At 40.3% G+C, this 16,464-nt stretch overlaps 1 protein-coding gene across 4 annotated transcripts in view; it reads left to right on the plus strand.

Annotated features, from left to right (window-relative positions):
* The window catches only part of CDK14 (cyclin dependent kinase 14), a 710,477-nt gene that overhangs the window by 366,944 nt on the left and 327,069 nt on the right, over positions 1–16,464 (plus strand). The window lies entirely within an intron of this gene.

The raw sequence follows: 16,464 nt of genomic DNA on the forward strand, positions 1-16,464 counted from the left end.
TCCGGCTGCGCTCGCTGGGCGGCCCGCCGAGCGTCCGGGTTCAGGGGCGGGGCTCCGCTCGGGTCCTCCAACCCACCTGGATGGGAGGGGCCGGTGTGCTGCCGGGCGCGCTGCTCCGGATGGACGCGCGCTGGGCTTGGGGTCGCTGGGGGTCCGCGCTCCTCCCTCCTCCGGCTGCGCTCGCTGGGCGGCCCGCCGAGCGTCCGGGTTCAGGGGCGGGGCTCCGCTCGGGTCCTCCAACCCACCTGGATGGGAGGGGCCGGTGTGCTGCCGGGCGCGCTGCTCCGGATGGACGCGCGCTGGGCTTGGGGTCGCTGGGGGTCCGCGCTCCTCCCTCCTCCGGCTGCGCTCGCTGGGCGGCCCGCCGAGCGTCCGGGTTCAGGGGCGGGGCTCCGCTCGGGTCCTCCAACCCACCTGGATGGGAGGGGCCGGTGTGCTGCCGGGCGCGCTGCTCCGGATGGACGCGCGCTGGGCTTGGGGTCGCTGGGGGTCCGCGCTCCTCCCTCCTCCGGCTGCGCTCGCTGGGCGGCCCGCCGAGCGTCCGGGTTCAGGGGCGGGGCTCCGCTCGGGTCCTCCAACCCACCTGGATGGGAGGGGCCGGTGTGCTGCCGGGCGCGCTGCTCCGGATGGACGCGCGCTGGGCTTGGGGTCGCTGGGGGTCCGCGCTCCTCCCTCCTCCGGCTGCGCTCGCTGGGCGGCCCGCCGAGCGTCCGGGTTCAGGGGCGGGGCTCCGCTCGGGTCCTCCAACCCACCTGGATGGGAGGGGCCGGTGTGCTGCCGGGCGCGCTGCTCCGGATGGACGCGCGCTGGGCTTGGGGTCGCTGGGGGTCCGCGCTCCTCCCTCCTCCGGCTGCGCTCGCTGGGCGGCCCGCCGAGCGTCCGGGTTCAGGGGCGGGGCTCCGCTCGGGTCCTCCAACCCACCTGGATGGGAGGGGCCGGTGTGCTGCCGGGCGCGCTGCTCCGGATGGACGCGCGCTGGGCTTGGGGTCGCTGGGGGTCCGCGCTCCTCCCTCCTCCGGCTGCGCTCGCTCGGCGGCCCGCCGAGCGTCCGGGTTCAGGGGCGGGGCTCCGCTCGGGTCCTCCAACCCACCTGGATGGGAGGGGCCGGTGTGCTGCCGGGCGCGCTGCTCCGGATGGACGCGCGCTGGGCTTGGGGTCGCTGGGGGTCCGCGCTCCTCCCTCCTCCGGCTGCGCTCGCTGGGCGGCCCGCCGAGCGTCCGGGTTCAGGGGCGGGGCTCCGCTCGGGTCCTCCAACCCACCTGGATGGGAGGGGCCGGTGTGCTGCCGGGCGCGCTGCTCCGGATGGACGCGCGCTGGGCTTGGGGTCGCTGGGGGTCCGCGCTCCTCCCTCCTCCGGCTGCGCTCGCTGGGCGGCCCGCCGAGCGTCCGGGTTCAGGGGCGAGGCTCCGCTCGGGTCCTCCAACCCACCTGGATGGGAGGGGCCGGTGTGCTGCCGGGCGCGCTGCTCCGGATGGACGCGCGCTGGGCTTGGGGTCGCTGGGGGTCCGCGCTCCTCCCTCCTCCGGCTGCCGATTTCTGCTCTAAGTTTTATGATCTCTTTCCTTCTGCCCGATTTGGGCTCCTTCTGTTGATCCTTTTGTAAGATCTTGAGCTGTGAAGTAAAATTGCTTATGTGCATCCTTTCTTCCATCCTGAGATATGCTTGCAGGGCTATAAATTTTCCCCTTAATACAGCTTTAGCTGCATCCCACAAATTCTGGTAGCTCGGGTCTTCATTCTCATTTGTTTCCAGGTACCTTTTGATTTCGTCCTTGACTTCCTTCTTGACCCACTCATTGTTCAGCAGTGAGTTGTTTAGTTTCAGGTGTTTGATTTGGTTCTCCGTGTCTGTGTGTGATTCACTTCTATCCTCAGTGCATCGTGGTCTGAAAAGATTGTTGATACTATTTCTGTCTTCCTGATTCTATTGAGGTATGTTTTGTGGCCTAGCACATGGTCTATTTCAACCCTTTTGGAAAACAGTATGGACAACTCTCAAAAATTAGAAATTGAGCTCCTATTTGACCCAGCAGTACCCTCCTGGGAATATACCCCGGAGAGGCCAAAAAGTATAGTCGAAGTGACATCTGCACTTGTTTGTTCATTGCAGTACTGTTTACGATAGCTATAATATGGAAAAAACCTGAGTGCCCGAGAACAGATGACTGGTTAAAGAAACTCTGGTACATCTACACAATGGAGTACTATGTAGCAGTTAGAAAAAATGAAGTCATGAAATTTACATATAAGTAGTACTACATGGAAAATATTATGCTAAGCGAAATGAGAAAGAGAGGGACAGACATAGAAAGATTGCATTTCATCTGGGTAACATAAAGTAACAAAATAAGAGACTAACACCCGAGAACAGCTGTGATAAATACCAGGTTGTTCACTCCATGGCTTAGAGGCCAGCCGCACACTCTAGGGGTAAAGGCAGCTCAGATAAAAAAGGGAGCACCAGATAAAGGGTGCTGGGAAAATCTGCCCAGGATGGGAGATGCCTGCTGAAAGTAGTCTATGGACCGAACATGATTGCCACCCAATGTCTCTTCTGCAGACCACAGCACCCAAAAGGAGAGATAGAACAAAAGGGAGTGCCCTGACACAGAGGCATGGTAGGATGGGGGATGGGGGGGTGGTAGGGATACTGGGATTGGTGGGGGTGGAGAATAGGCACTAGTTGTGGTATGGGTACTCGATCATTTTATAACTGAAACCCAAGCACAACAACTTGTAAGTCTACAACTATACCTCATGGTGTTTCACTAAAAAAAAAAAAAAAAAGGATCTAAAACATTCAAGTACCTGTACAATGATGGCTCCAATTAATATGTAGCTTGGAAGAAGAATTGTTTATATTTATTGCTAAAAAATCAGGAAAGGTAAATATTAATATCAAAATATCAATATATCAGCTAAAATTAAATTGTGCACACATAAAACATGCATATTGTTATTTTTAAAGATAACTCTATGAACAAAAAGCTTGTTTGACAAAAATATAACAAATTAACACAGATCAAAACTATAAAAGATAGAGTTTTCCAGAAAATAGAGCTTAAATAGACATGAGAGAAACAAGAAAAAAGTATCAGAAAATGAGCAGTCCATTTCAGGAAATATGATACTTAAACAGTTCAATTAAATATAAAAGAGGGAATCACTAATAATCTTCAAACTCTAATTTTCCGCATATATGAAGGATATGGGCTGGAGCGATAGCACAGCTGGTAGGGCGTTTGCTTTGCAAGCAGCCAACATGGCCGACCCGAGTTCGATTCCTCCACCCCTCTCGGAGAGCCCGGCAAGCTTCCGAGAGTATCTTGCCCCCACGGCAAAGCCTGGCAAACAACCCGTGACCTATTTGATATGCCAAACACAGTAACAACAAAGTCTCATGATGGAGATGTTACTGAGCCCGCTCGAGCAAATCGATCAACAATGGGAGGACAGTGACAGTGATGAAGGATATTGGTTTTCAGATTCAGAGTCATTAGATGTACAGAACATTTAATAAATATATACTGGTGATATTTATTATTGCAAATGTAAGAACATTGATTTCACAGGAAATAAATAAGTCCTATAATAAGAAAACTGATTTTCCCCAAAGGATCAAGCATTTCAGTAACATCAAACACTTTAATAGCATTACTGGTGCTGGAGAGATAGCACAGTGGGTAGAGTGTTTACCTTGCATGTGACCAACCCAGGTTCGATTCCCAGCATTCCATATGGTCTTCTGAGTACCGCCAGGAGTAATTCCTGAGTGCAGAGCCAGGAGTAACCCCTGTGCATTGCTGACCCAAAAATTTTTAAAAAATTTAAAAAAAGCATTACTGGAAGAGAAAAAGTTCTATGGTAAAATTATTTCCAACCTAGCTTTTATACAAATTCTTACTATGTGCACTTAGTTGAAGATTTCACCTTCCTTGCTTCCTTTCTTATGAAACTACTCAAAGATATACTTCATTAGAACTCAGGGAATAAACCAAGGAAGGGAAGACAAATTGGTAGAGGCTTTCACAGTTGGTGAGCAAGCCAGGAATATAACTTAGTGGTAGGGAAACAAATGCTTCTCAGGACAATGATGAAGATTCCAGAATGATAATATGCATTATATTGGGAAAATCACCCATCAGTTATAATTATTAGGGTATACCAGAAGTCTCCAGAAAAGATTGTCTCTGGAAATACCAAATATTATGTCATTAGATGAATACTTAATTTATTTGAGCAGATTTACAAAATAGGAATATTTTGGTGTTGAATTACTAATACTACAAAGAAAACTAAGCTAATGAAAGAATACCACAACTTGACCATTGCTACTTCCAGACAAAATAACTTAATGCACTAGGGGTAAATGAAATTATTTATGTAATGGTTCATTTTGAAATAACATTTACATGATCAAAATAGTTTAAATATTAAGTGTTGAGAAAATTGAAAAGAAAATCACCCCTTTCGTGACTTTGTAGAGCCAAGCTTATTGCAGAATGAGCATACTAGAATTGCTGTAGATTTTAGTTTCCACATTTTGTATAAAATAAACAGGAGTATTATTGAGATTAAGAAAATGTCTAAGGGATTTTTGAATCTATGTCCAATGTTTTTTGCCCTACTCTTTTATTATTAATTATTAAATGATTAATACATCAGGTTACTGTAATTAGTTTATTTTATGTGACTTCATATGCTCTCAGTCACATATCTTTGTCATTTTAATATTTAATATACAAGAAATACATTCTCTGAAGACATGGGAAGTTAAAAAATAGAATGCAGCTTATTAATGTCTGTGTTTTGACATCTGAATAGCAGTGTATAGAAGCAGACAGCCCTTATTGCCATCTTGGTTTCCATGGGAGGCCACTCACCCAATTATGCACTGACTTTTCCTCACTGTATGTCTGTTTAGAGACAATGCCGGCCCTTAGAGTTACATTTAGGATCTTTTCTGCAGAGGTGAAATTATTCTCAAAGAAGTCTGACATTGACATAGTGACAGATGTCCCATGGATATTTCTGTTTGATGTCATAACATTTTTTTCTCTTGGCGATATTTATTGTAACATATATGTGAATGAAAAATGGAGAACATAATAATGTTTGCTAAGCTGACAGCTTTTCATAATCATAATGCTGTGCTAGATATTAAAACATAACAGTTGGGCTAAAATAAAATATTTTTTGTTTCTTTTGGCTTTTGTTTATTGTGTCACACCAGTGATACACAGGGGTTACTCCTGGCTCTGTACTTAGGAATTACTCCTGGAGGTACTCTGGGTGCCATATTGGAATGTGGGGATTGAGTCCAGGTAGGGCATATGTAAGACAAATAGGTAGGGCATGTGTTAGTACAAACCCACTATACTAACTCTCCATTTCTCCGTTGAGCTAAGATAATACCCTGTAATAGTTCTCTATAAATTTGAGGGTATGCAAAAATCGATTAAGATAAGTTATCATCTTTTTAGTAACAGTTTTTGAGATGCCAGGATTGCGATACCATTAATCATATTGTCCATGCCTACATCATTCCAATACCACGTCTATGACCAGAGAACCTGCTTCCCTCTACCTGTGTCTCAAGAATCCATCCCAGTCATCCCACTCTCCCTTCACTGCCCCCAGTAAAGTCTGTTATATAGACAAAATCTTTAGTTCTATCAGTTCTGATGACTTTGACCATTTTCTTATTTTATGCCACATGTGGGAGATTCTCTTTTCTTTTTTCCCATTTTGGAGGTGGGAACACTTGCACACGCATGAATTAATATAGCGAATCTCCTGAAATTCCACAAAACTGCAAATCAATAATAAGTTAATAAAACTTTTTTCAAAGACTATATATTTTGAGGTAAAATAAATTAAACTACATTATGAACAGTTCTCTGCTATACATTTTAAAATTTATGTAAATACATCAATCCTACAAATGTACAATTCACTCTTACTAGAGTGAAGAAAGTTAAAAATGTTAAGGGGAAAGCCTGATATGCCTATGGAAGTGTATTTTATCTTAGCAAAGGAAATATTGGCTTTATAATAGAAAATATTACATTATCAATACTGCTTAATATGTAACAAATTATAATAAAATCTATTGATATAAATAATAACCCACCTGATAAGACATAAAAAGTTTAATATAAATGAAACATTATTTTTTTGTTGAAAGTGTATAAAATCCCTTAGCAAGCTAAGAATAAACATACCTTTCTTAATCTTGTAGAGGCCAATCATAAGCACCATGAATGAGTGCCATACTCAGTACCATGTGCTGGGAAGTTTCTTTTGTCTTTTAAAGAAGCTTTTTTAAATCTTCTTTAAAAATACTGATTCTCTTCATTTGTGTGAATCAAATAGTTTCAAGAATTACTTGAAGGTTTTATGTTATTTAAGAATGAAGGGGGGAAGAACTATTAAAACAACACATAACTCAATACCAGAGTAAAGCATGGTATACTCTATGATAATTTTGCAAATCACTCTCTGAAAAAAAGATGTTTAAAGATATGAAATGTGTGTTAAACAGTGAAATTTATCTTCCTTGATGTGTATCCTTCTAAGCACTGGAATAAACTCATAAAAAAGTCATTGTTAACTAAATTTCTAGGATCACACCCCTCCTCTAATTAACCACAAAACATATTTGTTAGCAATATGATGTTCTGAAATAAATATTCACTATTAAGAAATGGTTTGTTTCTAAGCATAATATCACTTTAGACAAATAGATAGTATTAGCAGTTAATTACTTAGACAACAATTAAAAACACAAGTCAGAAGCCTGAGGATATTGGCCTTTTGATAAATATTTATGTCCAGTAAAGGTATAGTATCCTATTCTTAGAACAGGATAATTGGCATACAGGAATTTAGGAGATGTGATAATTTATTTTCCTTCTTTATAAACCATTAGTTATGTATTTTATTGGGTTTTACTATCAGAGTTGAGTCAAATGCAAAATTTGTATTAGTTCTTTATAATTTTCAGTGACTTTCAGATAGATTATAGGCTTTAAAAATGACTACAGTAATCCAAATTCTATCCTTTGTTATGTATTTCATTCTTTAAAAATTGAATAAGCATCAGAGTCAGAAAATTAAGGTTCACACACAAAAAGATTAATTGATGCTGTCTCTGGCTGATAGCTGTTTGAATTTTATCACTATAATGAGATTTCATCTTCCTGTGCTTTTATACATTGTTTCTCCATTTTCACTTTATCTTGATGAGTTTTTCAGAAGATTCCTTGCCAAAATGCATTTGTTGATTTTTTATAAAACTTATGGAATAATCCAAATAAATGAATTTCTGTTTTATTTTCTGTTTCTGTCTCCTATTGGCATAAATCTGTGTTCTAAATTTTAAATATCTATATTAATTAAAAAGCTGTGAGGATTATTATGGTTGAAATTGCTGTTTTTCTTTCATAGCCTAGAGAATAAGCAGGTGCATAACAGAGCAAATAATGTTATGCCAAATTAAGATAGTCTTATACAGATGGTACCAAGAATGGATTCCTAAATGACTTTCTAATGTACAAATAAAAAAGAATCAGAGAACACCTGATTTTCTCTATATTGTGCATTAGAAGTCTCATTTAACTGGTAATAACTTCCTACTATACTTTACTGTGACCATTATAGAGCCTTTCTTCATTCTGCATTTAAAAATATGATTATCTCATTAAGCCATTAAAGATTACTTTGAAAATTTTACAGTCTCTTCATCTGTCCATACTTCTTTTGAGCCCTTTCATCTTATTTTTTGTTACAAGAACATTCTTTATGAAGAATGTATGGAATTAGAAGTAAAAACTAAAAATTAAATTTCATGTGTCAGTTGATGTCTTGTTGGTTGGCCAGCTTTAGCGAGTTAAGATGTTGGACCTGTATCCAATTGTTTTTAGAACATGCCCTTTGTATTCTTGGCATCATCTGCTGATTTGCTTGTAACAATTTTAATCGGACAAAAGAATCAAGTCAGCTAATTAAACAGATTCTTTCTAGAGGTGCTTTCAAATTCAGATTTAAAATAAATGTACTTAAAGATTGATGAAACACAGTCCTTGGAAGCATGCCATGTGATATTTTTTAATTGTGAAATGAAATAACCCACCTTTGGGATTATATAGTGGGAATAGAAAGAATACCCTCCTGAGTTTTAAGCTTCAAGCCATTCATACTCCCTTTTAACATGGATCCTTCCCCAAACCCTTTTGTTTTAATGTTTTCGAAGACAAACTTGGAAAACCAGGAGGGAAATCAGCCTGGTTATTAGCACATGTACACCCAGCAAGAGATTTTGTATTTGTTTCAGTAAATAGTAAAATAGGTATTGTCTTTATGTGACTAGCCAGTATCTCTCAAAGACTTTTATTTTCTCATTAGTATAAAAATTTCTATTACATAGGCCTCTCTGAAAAGCGACAATTTGTTGACCACATGTATCCAAAGACAAGTCTTTACAGGATTCCATAGGTGTTTTTTGTGTGGTGATGGTTCGTGGAAGGAGGGAGAGAGGGGGTTGCTGGAACATATTTGATGATGTCCAGTGCCTATTCCTGGCTGTGTTCAGGGATTACTCCTGGTGGCTCTTGGGGAATCATATGTAGTGCCAGAATTTGAACCAGGATCAGCCACATGTAAGGTAAATGACTTACTCATGCACTGTCTTCCTAGCGCCTGGATTCCATTAAAAATATTTTTTACCTCATTGATATAACTTATAAGTTTGAATTTTCCCCAAGACTACCAACATCAAGCTTCATTATCTTTGTCAATTTTTCAGTCTCTCTCTCCTCTCTCTCTATAATTTTTATATTATAAAATAGTTTACAATATTTGATTACAATTAATATTCAAACACCAATCTCAACACTATCACACCTTCCTACCACCGTATTTCTGATGTTTCCATCCCTAACCCCAATCCCTTCCCCAAAGCAGAACTGAAATAATATATTTTAAATTGTTTGCTTTGAAAAACCTCTGAAAATGCTACCAAAAAAAATCTTAGAGGACAGAGTGTGGAGATTTTTGTATTTCACCCAGAGGCCATTAAGCCCTTTTATGAGATCACTTACATGTTGTTAAAGGTTGAGCCTTATGTGATTTATTGTATATATATGTAAAAAAAGTGTGTTTCCCTATAAAATTGGTTGTTTCTGACTTTGAGCCCTATAAATGTGGTGCAGTAATCCTGGAGTTTTGAGGTAGAGTGTGTGGTTTGAAGTATCCAGGAATATTTCACTCATGGGTGATGCTCTGACCGAACGTGTGGAGAGTGGCCATGAGCATGGCAGCGCTGGGTTCTGAAGGTTTAAGCCTTCCAGGGCTGGGTCCCTTGGGGCAGGGAGGGGTCTCACTTGACCCCCTCTGTGGCGCCCCAAGTGAAACATGCTGGTGCGGGTCAATTTTGGAAAGCGTCATGTTATGCTCCCTTCCGGGAGAGAAGGACATATGATCTGGATGGTGGCCTATGAGATTATTTGACATCAGCCAGAGGTGGCTTATGGGCTTGACTGTTGAACCACCAGAGACAGGGGTCTGTGGGTAGCGGATCTTCTTTTCTTGTCCTTTTGAACCCAGAGTTCTCAGTCACAAAGTCCTGAATACCTGGGTTTTTCCAGAGAATCACTGGGGTGAGGCTTGGCCTGAGCGTGTGGGGAGTGGCCTTGAGCATGGTGGCGCCTGGGTTCTGGAGGTTTTCAGCAGCCAGGGCTGGTTCCCTTGGGCTCTCACCCGCCCCCACTCCAGGGCGCCAGGAGTGAAACAGCCTGGCACGGGTCCTCTCTCTTAAAACAGTTGTGGTAGATATGCTACTTGTTAATAAGGCAATCATGTTGTTTAGTATCTAAGATGTTACTTTAGATGGTAAACCTGTTTCAACTTTCTGTCTTTTAATTTTCAATAAAAAGGACCAGTTAACTGGAGAAGTATACGTTTATGCATAAAATTGATTTAAAAAATCTTTGTTTATGTTATTTTATTTTGCTTTGTAATATGTACATAGGTCAGTTGTATAACGCTGAACTATATTGATAAACATAAACTTGGCTACAACTGATCTTTTTGTTTATTGGGGCCACACTCTAAGGTGCTCAGGTACTAGTCCAGTCTTGGTGTTCTTCCTTCCTTCCTTCCTTCCTTCCTTCCTTCCTTCCTTCCTTCCTTCCTTCCTTCTCTCTCTCTCTTTCCTTCTGGGCATTACAGTTTTCAATATAAGTACTAACAGGTTATTATGTATATTCCTTTACTTACTTTCAGCACTCAATTCTTGTCTAAATGATCATTTCCAAGTATCATTGAGTAGTCATATTTTAGGATCTCAAAGTTTCTAATTTTTTAATATGTAGAAGTCTGATTATTTTTTTAATTAGTGTAATTATATAATTTGATATTTAAAAAAAGTCTACAGACTTAAACATGGAGCATATTACTGGGGTTTTGTGTTTTTGTTTCTTTGTTTTGGGTTTGGGGACATATCTGATTGTGCTCAGGGTTTGCTCATGACCCTGTGCTCAGGGATCACTCCTGGCAATGCTCTAGGGACCATAGGGTGTGTTGGAGGATCAAATCAGGGTCGCATACATGCAAACCAAATACCATAACCCTTGTGCTAACTCTATAGCCCTGGAAAATATTATTTGAAGTGTTTATTACCTATGAACAACTTCTATTTTTTGTTTTTGTTTTTTTCAATTTGTTAAGCACCATAGGAGCCTTGGGTTCATATGATGTGTATTTAATTAGATAGTTTATGTACTTAAAAGATCAATTGGTGCATGAGTAGTCCTCTTAAGTGTAACTGTCAGAACACATCAAAATTGGATTCACATGTCACTACAACCTTTTACTAGCTCTGTGTCTCATTGGTCAATTTACCTAATTTCTCTGAGTTTCAATAGCTTTATATGTGAAATAGAGGTGTTCATATCTAACAGAGGTGTTAGGAGGAATGAATTATTAAAATTAATATGAAATATCATAATATCTATCATTGTAAGCACATAATAAATAATGCAGTCATAGTTATTTGGTTTTTAGTGTCTCTTCTATTTTTAAATACATTAAATCATGAATTGGTACCATTTTACAATACGCAGTGACCACTGAAAGTATCTAAGACTTAATTTATCATTTTCTTTTCTTTTTATTTTTTTGTGGGGAGGTGCACTTGGTAGTGTTCCAGGTTTAGTCCTGGCTCTGGGCTCAGGGATCACTTCTGGTGGGCACTGGGAACCACATGGGGTGTTGGATATCAAACCTAGATTGGCCACATGCAAGTCAAATGCCCTACCTGCTGTACTATCTCTCCAGCCCCTTAGTAATTATCAAAATGACTAATGGTTATCTTAGTCCCCCTTTGTAGCTGAAAAGTACTACAACTGTTTTGAAAAGAATTAGTTCTGGGCCATAAGGCATGGTCCATTGCTTATTATTGTTCGTGAATCCCACATGAGCTCCTCGAGATGCTGGATATTAGAGGAAGTTGTTCTGTACCTTGAAAATCTGCAGATGTTCACTGTGCTTCATATCCTTTTTAAGTGAAAACACAAGCATTAAATTATGCTTGCATTTCAGAATATTGAAGAACATAGTAACTTTAAATGAGGCAGCATTTGATTGAAGCGGAAGGCCCAGGATATGATTGAGTGGCACAGCACAGGCCTCCTATGTATGAGGTCTTGAGTTCCAACCCCAGCACTGCAAACAATAGTTACACTAGGCTATGAAGGGGAGATGATTATAAAACTTGAGAATGTTGTTAAAATGACAAGCTTGTCTCTCCCTCCCTCCCTCCCTCCCTCCCTCCTTCCCTCCCTCCCTCCCTCCCTCCTTCCTTCCTTCCTTCCTTCCTTCCTTCCTTCCTTCCTTCCTTCTTTGCTTCCTTCTTTTCTCTCTTTCTCTTTCTGGCTTTCTGGCTTTCTCTCTGTTTCTCTTATTTTGTTTTTGGGTCTGTGCTCAGTGGATCATATGTGGAACGTGGGATTCAAACTGGATGTCAGCACATTCATGGCAAGCACCTAATCTCTATAACACCAAATACCAAAATTTTTAACGTGAGGCCTGTTGTGTTTTGTTTTTGTTTTTGTTTTTTTCCCTCTGCCACCATTGATTGATGGTGAATTGGTTTAGTCTCATGTGGTATCTTCAGGTATTTCTTCTAAATATATCTAATGATTTTTTTTTCCGTGTATCTTCAGTTTCTCCCCAGAATAGTCAGAAGTTTGCTAGGTAGCACATTATTTTCAACATGTGCTTATCATGAATACTCACTACATCTGGGTTTCCTATTAAAATTTTCTATGCAATGAATTCTCTTTCAGAGTGAAAAATTTTCTAGGATTTGTTCACTCCTCCCACACTGTCATACAGTGGCAAGATTAATGTTTTATTGTTTGATGTTGAATCATTATTTTTAAATTGTTTAATTGGGGAGGGGGCACCCAGATGTGCTCAGGGCTTACTCCTTCCTCTGTCTGTACTCAGAGATCACTCCTGGCAGTGCTTGGGGACCCATATGGTATATCAGGGTTCAAATCGAGGTTGGCTGTGTGCTAAGCAAGCACCCTACTCAATGTACTATCTCTCTTGCCTCTATTTTTAAACTTGTGTTATTTTGTTTTATTGTAGTCTTGTTAACAATAGTGCTTTTATGTTCTTATGTACAAAGATCCTTCATCTTCACTACCACCAAGTGCTCAAGACTCTTCCCCCATTGTCTTCACATTCTTCTAGTCTGCCTCTTTTACTTCTCTCCCTACTCCCACCCCCATTTCTTGGGAATTTTTGTTTACAGGATTTGGACAAGCTTTGTCATCATTGGATAGTATTTAATTCCTTATTTTGTTTCCTTGTGTACCTCTGATGAATTAGATGCGTTGATACTTTTGTTTTTAGCTTTTCTTTCGCTTCTGTCTTTAGCACACTTATTCGTACTGATGTTACAGTCCAGTTCTCTAAGTGGTAGCTCTCTTTTTATGTGATTCATAACACAGAATGGGCTATGAGTTCTCCAATTATAGAAACTACATCTTAGAGCTTATTTAGCATATTAACATCAACCCTTTTGCATGACAGCACCTGGCACATAAATGGCACTTAAAAATTTCTAAAAGATTTTCTTCTATAAGGATTTGTTCTGACTTGATTTTATGCCTTGTTCAAAGAGCTAAAATTTTGTTTGGGGCTCTTAGTTAATGTCTGTTGTGTTTGGGGCTATTTCGTCCTGTGCGTTAAAGTGTGTAGTTGCATCCTTTCCAAACACTGATTTCTTTATTCCTCTTTAATATGATATGCTCTTTGAATTATTTCTAGATTAGCATGAAAATGATATATTTTCAGTAATTAACGAAGGTATTAGAAGAGGCCATTGGGACTCCCAGATCTGCCCACGTCTGCCCTTAGTCTCTGGAGAATGGCATTCCATTGTTATCTTTTCTCTTGATGTCTTAAAATTCAGTTGCCGTGCCATTGCTGGCATAGAAGTGCCAGCCATGCACTGAATTAGACAGATTACGAATACACACACTTTATGAGACAAAGAACGATCCATACTGGGTGGGCATGTTCTGAGATTGCCCCGGGTACCAGAGAGGAGAGCCACTTCACTCAAACCTCTAGACAAGGCAATGTTCGGGGAAGGTGGTCAAGAAAGGCACTAAGAAAGAGTCATTTCTGAAGAAATCCATGAGACATCCATAGAGATGATCAAGCCACAGGGAAGAAGGAATTTTTGTCAGTGAAAAGCAAGAAAGAATAAAAGAGATGAAGAGCGTGTTGTATTCAAGGGTGGCCAGGGATGAGGTTACTTGGAATCAGGAATTCAAGATGAAGATTCTGTCTGAGCACCCAGTTGGAATCAGAGCTTACCTCAGTGGCCTTAAAGACTCTTGATCTAGTGCCCAGAACGTCTTGTCAGTTGTGGATCAGTAACTACCCCTACTTACATTTTCTGCCTAGGATTCTTATGGTGTGGTAGTTGTAAGGGCATTGTGGTACACTGTCAGAGTTTGGGTCTTTGCTCTGTCACTTAGGTACTGTAAGACTGAGAAACTACTCATTCTCCTTGTCACTAGTACAGAGATAATAGTAGTCCCCTTTTTTCTTATAGGGATAGTTACAGAAGTTTAAAGAGATGTTATTTTGTGATTGGCACTCAGTGTCACCCCACAGATAAACTAATATACAGTCCTGTGGTGAAAGTAACAAACCTGCTCTTATGGGATTTCACCTTGCAGAATGCCCATATGCTTTTCAAAAACAATTTCCTTATTTTAAAATTAATATTTTTATTGAGATAATGTTGTTCTACAAGGCTGTGTATATGTTTTAGCAGTACAATTTTACAGCCCTTCAAAATCTGATATCGCTCTGCACTCATCTTCAAAGTATCCATATTCCTCTGTTACAGGCCATTGGACTTCCTTCCCCCTTTGAGTCATATCCCATTCCCCAGTTGCAGTTAGAGTCTCAGTGTTTGTTTTTGTTTTGCCTTGTGTCTTTGGCTATTCTCTTGTTTTGCTTCTCCATAATCCTGCATAGGAGTGTGGTCATTTGATAGCTGGATTTATTTATTTATTTATTGGGGCGGGGGTGGGGGGAGTGTTCATTTCAGCTTCTTGCACTTGGCAGTACTACCACTATTGGGTCAATGCTGTTTCAAAAGGCAGGATTCCCTTTTACAGCTGAATGGTATTCTATTGTGTATCTGCTACATCTTCTTTATCCTTGTCTTTGGTTGGACACTTGAGTTTTTTTTTTTCATGTCTTGACTATTGTAAATAGTACTACAGTGTTCATAGATGTGTACATATCTTTTGTCCTTAGTGTTTTTATGTGCTTTGGATGGATGCCTAAGATGGGAATTTGGGATAATATGGGGAGAAGACTGAATAAACAATTTACCAAAGAAATAACAAACAAGTGGCCAACAGGCACAGGAAGGGAGAAAAAACTCATTAAATTATCTTATTATCAGGGAATACAAATCAAAATAATGAGATTTCATCTTACACCTGTAAGAATGGCCTGTATCATAAAGCTAGGAATAGCAAGTTGTTGGTGGGAAAACATATGCAAAAGAACCCTCATTCACTGTTGGTGGTAATGAAAATTGGTTTAGCCTTTATGGAAAACAGTTTAAAAATTCTAAAATGTTAAAAATTGAATTAAATTATATTTTGTTTGTTACATGTTCTGCCTTTTTTGTTTATTTAATTTGTTGAGAATAAAGTGGGTTTGTCAGGGCTGGAGCGATAGCAGAGCGGGTAGGGTGTTTGCCTTGCACGCAGCTGACCCGGGTTTGATCCCCGGCATCCCATATGGTCCCCTGAGCACTGCCAGGAGTAATTCCTGAGTGCAAAGCCAGTAACTCCTGAGCATTGCTGGGTGTGACTCAAAAAGGAAAAAATAAATAAAGTGGGTTTGTCTGCTCATTCTTCCTTCTAAACTAATTCTATGCAGATTTTCTTAAAAATTGTAAGTTTTAGATTTCAGGATGCAGAGCATATTAGAAGCGAGGAATGAGGCTGGAAGCTGTTGGTGATGGTGTTAAGTCTTTCCATCTGCTGCAGAGTAAGGATTGAAAGGAAAAGTCAAGGGAGATGTTTGTTTCCAGGGGTTCTTCAGTTGGTATTTTAATCTAGGCTAACAAATTTAATTTCATATACCTGGAATCTGTATAGGATAATCTTAAGCCCTCACTGTTTCATAGTATATTATCTTTTGAAAGGTTTTGAAATAAATACATTTGCTGTGATTTCAAGGTATTCACCCAAAGTGAAAATTTTACTTGACTCTCTAACCTCTGATTAGCAGGGAAATCTTCCAGAAATGCTGGTTTCCAGGACCTTCCAGCACTTGCCAGAATCAACTTGCCCTCAAATTCAACTTAAAAATTCTGGGATCCTTTCACCAACACTGTCTTTACAACTACTTCATTTAATACTTTCCTAAATATGCATTTTTCTGCTGGCTGCTTATGTAGACTAGCATGCTGATAGCACTCAAAACACTTGCTTTTATTTTTTATTTTTTTGAGATTGCTTTTTTAATGATGTCAATTATGATTGTTCTGGCAAGTAAGTTGTTTAAATATAGTCTCTCTTTCATAAATAGAGCCCTAGAATTCTTGTATAGATTCATGATTTTATTTTACCAAAATAGAAGCACTTAATGTAATCTAAAATGAAACAAAGTAAGGAAGACCATTATTTATTTCTTAACATTATTTCTTACAAAAGTATTGCTCTTGAGTTTTGATTTTTGTCTGCTGTTTCCTTTCCTTTGGGAAGAGTAAGCTCTGAAACTATTGAAGGTACATGTCTATTTTAGACACCATCCTGATTTCTGTGACTGTGTGTGCAGAAGCAATAAGATTTAAGGTTTCAATTTTTGGATCATGTGATGATTTTTGTTATAATTAATTCAAATTGTCTCATC

Source organism: Sorex fumeus, unplaced genomic scaffold (assembly GCF_029834395.1).
Source record: "Sorex fumeus unplaced genomic scaffold, SorFum_2.1 ptg000037l, whole genome shotgun sequence".
In the NCBI taxonomy this organism is placed as follows: Eukaryota; Metazoa; Chordata; class Mammalia; order Eulipotyphla; family Soricidae; genus Sorex; species Sorex fumeus.